General features: G+C 29.2%; 1 long non-coding RNA gene across 3 annotated transcripts; it reads right to left on the reverse strand.

The window, feature by feature from the left end:
• Positions 1-2122: 2122 nt before the first annotated feature.
• LOC127249407 (uncharacterized) lies at positions 2123-6050 on the reverse strand. Of its 3 annotated transcripts, none has more exons than XR_007838311.1 (4): positions 5851-6050; positions 4627-5765; positions 4354-4411; positions 2123-3903 (listed from the first exon to the last, which is right to left on the reverse strand). It is a non-coding gene; the product is annotated as an uncharacterized LOC127249407 (long non-coding RNA). The 3 variants fall into 3 exon arrangements; XR_007838312.1 differs by lacking the exon at positions 2123-3903 and adding an exon at positions 3911-4227; XR_007838310.1 differs by lacking the exon at positions 2123-3903 and having other exon boundaries at positions 3911-4411.
• Positions 6051-6364: the final 314 nt, after the last annotated feature.

Raw genomic sequence — 6364 nt, forward strand, 5'->3', positions numbered from 1 at the left:
TTTTGTATGACGGAGTTTCATATAGCGTTTGTTAAAATATAAGGGAGTTTTACATAATTTTTAAAATTTATGCTAGAATTTTTTTTTTTAAATTTATATTTCATTTTAGGTAAAAAATATTATATATATATATTTAAGGGCCTCTAACTTTTATTTCACCCCGGACCCTTCGAAAATCAGGAACAGCCCTGCACATATGTTGCCGTATTTTTCCATCTTGATTTTTCTTATATATCACGCTATATTTCTAAAATAAAAAATAATTAATTACATTTTATTTCATGATATTGCTCACATAAAAAAGTTGACTATATAATTTTCTCTCCTTATTGCTTCACCTTATTCTTAATTTATTCCATCTAATATTATCCATTTGAATTTTTATATAAAAAACCAAATATTTCACCAAGAAAAGAGTAATACGTTTATATTAAGAACCAATATAAAATAAATAACTGTAATTTCAAATTAAAACCTCAATAAAAAACAACCCCTAAAAAGTGAGTAGAAACCATTATACACCCCACTTTTCCGAGAGCAGCACTGAATGTGGATAAAGTTGAAAAGATTGGGCTGGTTTACACGTCAAATCTTTTCTCAACTTTTTTTTTTATTTTTTATTTTTTATATATATATATATATTTTTAAATTTTATCTCTGTTAAATTTATTAAATTATTATAGCATTTGACAAAATAAAAAAATAAAAATTTAATTATTATTTATTTATTTAATATTTACTTATAATAAATCATATTAATTTTATTATATTTATTTTTAATTACTAATTAATTTTCTTAAAAAATCTTTAACTATTTTTATATTTTTTAATAAAATACTCTCTCCTTCTCAAACACCTTACAATATTTCTTTTTTTATTTGTCCCATACTCACTGCAACATTTCCAAATTTAGAAATAATTGATAATATTTGTATATATATATTTTATACATTTCACTTTATCACATCACTCAAATAAAAAAAAATATAAATAATTATTTCTCTCTCCAATCACATCACTTAATATCCAAATTATCTCTAATTACTATACTTAATACTCCCCACCTAAATTCTCGTGCCAAACACAAATGTTGCACGGTATTTGGAATAGAGGGAATATTAATTTTTCAATTCATGTACTGGACGGAAGAGAGTATTATTTTCCTCTTACTCCGGTCATTCAATTCAATAAATAGTTGTATGATGTGATATAAATAAGTGTTGATACTATGTTTTGATATTAAATTGATTAATAGATGTTTAATTTGATATTTTTAAAGAAAAAAATTAGATGTATAGTAAAGTTTGAGAAAAATTCCCTAGACAAACGCACCTTAAATATTGATGTCAAATGGGACGGGTTAGTCCGAGAACGACCCCAGATCCACTCTTAATGAAGCGGGTTCGAGTCTAAAAGATATGCTTTGAAGTGGGTTATAGATTTTACTAAAAAGTCGTCCCACTCAGATCTAAACCCGAACCCGAATATTTTAATAATTATTAAATGAATATATATTTATATAGTATAAATTATATTGCATATTTATTTTAAAAAATTAAATATAAATTATAATTATAATTTCTAACTCAAATTTGTCATTCTTCGTAATCATGACTATTGTGGTCGCGTAGCTTGCCGCCGATTGCTTTGCTATCACTGCTTACACTTGATTGTTCTTGTTTTTAAAACTAAATTTTTTTTAGTATTTTAATACTTGCATTTTATTTTAAAAACCGAGTTAGCGCCGAATCGGGAGAGTTCGGATTGAAACAGGTCATAGAGCCGGAAATGAACATACATATCATATAAAGAAGAATAAAAACATAAAGGTCCTGTAAGGGATGACCCGGTGGTGTAGGGGTTGAATTTGTGACCATGAGAAATAAAAACATAAAGGTTCAAACCCCCGACGCCTTAGGTCATAAACCTAAGGTTGGAAGTTCCTAATGGTTAGAAATAACATTTAATAGTATGGTTTGTAGGAGATTAACCTAAATCCATGAACAAGTTTTTTGATCAAAGACAGCATTAAGTTCATGTCTACTATGTTTAGAGTAGAAAAACTTTTTAACTACAATAAAATACAACATGCAAAAAAAAAAAAAAAAAAAAAAACCCATATAATTAACATATCATTTGGTTACAACAAATTCAAGGAAGATATGCAATTATATAATAGTAAAATGTATTAATGCATACAAAACTAAATATAATTTTTATCTTAAATTGCACAAAACAAACAAGCAGATGAACCATATAATATTCCCGCATGTAAAGTTGGCAATGGATTCACAATCCCTCGCACAATCCGTCATTATATTCACAAGGGATATATTACCCATTGTGTTATACCATTCTCATTTTCTTCATAATTCTCTTTGAACTCTCAAATTTCATCTAATGTCCCATTAAGATATATGATCGAATGGAATATGAACGATTACTAACATACCGGTAAATATCTATAACAAAGTGAGCATTATAAGTTATTCCAATCCATATGTAAGTATGCAATTCTTATGTCAGGATGAAAATGTTTTGATATTTATAGAATATTGTAGTTCTTCAATATTTGGGAATGAGGAGACTTTGATATCTTTTAGATGGTGCAATTCCACGATTTTTTCTAAAAGAATTTTCGAGAACGAAACCTCAAAATATCAAATAATTGCACCATAAAAAAAATATCAAAGTTTTCTCTTCAAATATTAGAGAATTGCAACATAGAAAAAATATCAAAATCTTTTAATCCCGATGTAAGAATTGCATGCTTACATATATAGATTACCCTTTGTGTTATTCCTAGCAAAATGAACAATTTTTCGAGGGATTTAAATCCCTTGCAAATTTCCAAAACAATGGCTCATCTCCTGTTTCATCGTAAAATCCATAAGAAGTTGTGAGGGATTTTTAATCCCTCGCAATCTAGTGTCATAAGAAGTAGGTGCAATGAAAAGGTTCATGAAGCTTCATCAATGTAAATATTAACAATTAACTTTATGGATCCAAGCATACCTCCTTGAAGTATATATTTGTGGGATGCTATTATTTGGGAGATCACGTAGGTCAATGATTTTAATCTTTCTTTGTTTTTTAGTTGTACATGCAATACAAGTCTAATTCAATCCATAAACATCTGCAATATTGAGTATATTTATTCAATGATGGTTGTTAATTCCACTCATTTTCTTGATAATTCCCCCGAAATTTTCTCTTTGAATTCTCAAATTTCATCTCATGTCTCATTTTCATCTTATTTCCGGATGAAATTGTTTTGATATTTATTCAATATTACAATTCTCCAATATTTGGAGACGAATAGGCTTTGATATCTTTTGAATGGTGCAATTTTCTGATTTTTTAGGTTTTCTCTAAGAGAATTGTCAGAGAACAAAACCTCAAAATTCATATAATTGCACCATCAAAAAGATTTCAAAGTTTTCTTGTCCCCATATATTGGAGAATCGCAACATAAAAAAAATATCAAAATCTTTTCATCATGATGTAAGAATTGCATAGTTACATATGTTGAAATAACTCTGACATTCTCACCTAGTTATAGATATTTACAATACACTACTAATTTTCTATTCTATTCCATATAATCTCTAATGGGACATTGAGATGAAACTTGAGACTACAAAGAGAAAACTTCGAGAGACTCATCAAGAAGATGAAAACAATATAACAAACATCATTGAATAAATATGGTAAATATTCTGTATGTTTGTGGATTGAACTAGACTTACTTGCATTGCATTAATAGCTAAGAAACAAAGAAGGATCAAAGTGATAGACATACGCAAACTCCCAAAGAATAACATGCAAGGAAAAGATACTCCAAGGAGGCCTTTGGACGTGCCACTTTTATTAAGAGATTAAGATAGTTGGATGTATACTTGGCTACATAAAAAAAAAAAAAAAAATTATTTGAAAACATATATTTTGTTTAATATATCTTATATTGTTGTTAACATTTCAATGTTTTATATAATATTTACACTGGTGAAGCTATAGTAACTTTTCATCGCACTCACTGAGAACTTTTATGCAAGCAATGCGCAACGCAATGAAGATTATAATGTTATAACACACATTTCATACTTTTAACAAAGAATACAAAATAAGTTATTTTAGCATTAGAAATAACCTTTGTAGTAACAAGAATTTTTGTCAATTTTCTTTGTAGGAACAGATTATTCTAAGAAATTGATAATAACCACCAACCTACATGAATCAATTTGTCAATGAAATTTAATATTCTCCTTGACAGTATACTTAATAAATCTAGATCCACAAACTAAGAAAAAGAAAATTGTAAATCAGAAAAAGATAAGTACCAATCAAACTTACCAGGTATAACAAAACGGATTGAGCTTTCAACAATTGTCAATAATTTGAGTCTCTATTCCTGCATCAAATGAGGAACAGAAAAGTGAATTTTTTAACAAAATTTTAAAAGCACATCAAAGTTCTTATTCAGGTTAATTGGTCGACAAGGTATAACGATTACTGAGCACAGCTCCTCTAGAAAACAGTCCAAAAATGCAATCAATTACTGTGAATAATTAAAATCAAGACTTAACTGTCTACTAAATAATTCACCAACACTTAAAAGAAACTCACTGAGAAGAATTGCTCCAACAAACCATTGATTCATTCATTTTCTATTGTTGTCTCATACCATTCCAAGTCATCAATCAGCCCCTGGTTGAGATTGAATAATTGATTGGTATCATGCAAACTCAGGTCCCAATCCCAATACCCTCATGCTCGGTAGTCATATGCTAAATCTAACATTCATTCATCTGTATTATTAGTACTAGTAAAGAGAATCTGGAGATGAAGAGAGAAATAGGAGCATTCAATGTTAGGTGCAATGCGACCATTTTCTCATGTAATCCGTTTTGGAGTAGATGTTATCTATAGTCTGTGCACACATGTGAGCATATTCACATATGATATATAAAAAACTTCACCGCTATTTCTGGTAGAAGTCGAGTAATAATAGCTTGGGGAAATGATTATGATCGATCATGTTTAGTTTCTTGAAAGTGAATAAGGTAATATTATAGTTTTATATAATCTAACCACCATTCCCTGCAATCTCTTATTTATATGTTTCTTGCATTTCATTTGACTATCCAATGGTGATGAGTTACTAACAAACTTTACTCTTTATAGTCATTGAAAGAATTGGGAAACAGATAACTTCTTGCAACCCTACATATATAAGGAAGCATACATCCAATATATAACGAAAAGTCGATCGGATGCATAGTGCACAAGCATGTTGAAATTTATCAAGTAATAGAAACAGCAAACACATCTTATAACAATTTCTGGCTTCCATTTGATCAAATAGCTGCTTATTTTATCCAACTAAGGGGACATTATAACAACAAAAATCACAATTCCAGACCACTAAACTAAACGAAAATGCTCTTGATCGTTGATATATAAATCCAATCTTCTGCAAAGAAAGTATAAACATAAAAACTGTGAGTATACAACACAACCAGACTTTTCAATGCAGCAAACTTACATCACATTCAAGTTACACAGAGTAAAAATAAATAAATAAGATCATCTAAGAAAATTTAAAATTATATCAGAATCAGAAAACATTAATTAAACAAAACAAATCACCAGCAGAAATAACATAGAGTGAGGGATCGGAGCATAAAGAAAGAAGTTACTAGAGAAACAGAGATCTAAGAAAATCCGATTGCCTCTACTGATCAACGCGCATGTATTTCTCCAGCCTAAATTAGAAAATGGACACATCAGGAAAGTAAACAGGTGTTGTATCCAAAGATAAATCGAAAGAAAAAGGTATTGCGAAATTACTGGAAGGTGCAGCCGGCGTCGGATGTGGGCGGTGGTGCTGCGGGGATGGCGCAACCGAGTCTGTGGCGGTGCAGCTGAGAATATCTGGTCGGCGGCCATGGTCGAGAAAGTTCGCACCGATGCGGCTGAGAATTCGGCAGCCATTGATTTGTGGATCCCATCTTCAGAGTTACGGTTAGATATAATAAAGTACTGATAAATATATAATTAGGGTAGAATATAATAACTGATTAGTTAGATACTCACTCCATAAACAACGGAATAACTGATTAACGTGTTCAGCGTGGGACCCACACAAAATCTAATGTAATCTAATTTCTATCTCCTCCCGTCCGTCCCACTTTTTTGTCAATTAAAAAAAATTTATACATTTTAATTTTATTTTTAAAATATTAATTTATAATTTTTTTAATTTTAATTATATTAATTAATTATCTTAATCTTAATTTATAATTATTTTTACGGTACGATAATTATTTTCATTAATATATTTTTAATTATTTACTAATTATAT

This window comes from Andrographis paniculata, unplaced genomic scaffold (genome assembly GCF_009805555.1).
Source record: "Andrographis paniculata isolate CXL003 unplaced genomic scaffold, ASM980555v1 Contig35END, whole genome shotgun sequence".
Classification (NCBI taxonomy): Eukaryota; Viridiplantae; Streptophyta; class Magnoliopsida; order Lamiales; family Acanthaceae; genus Andrographis; species Andrographis paniculata.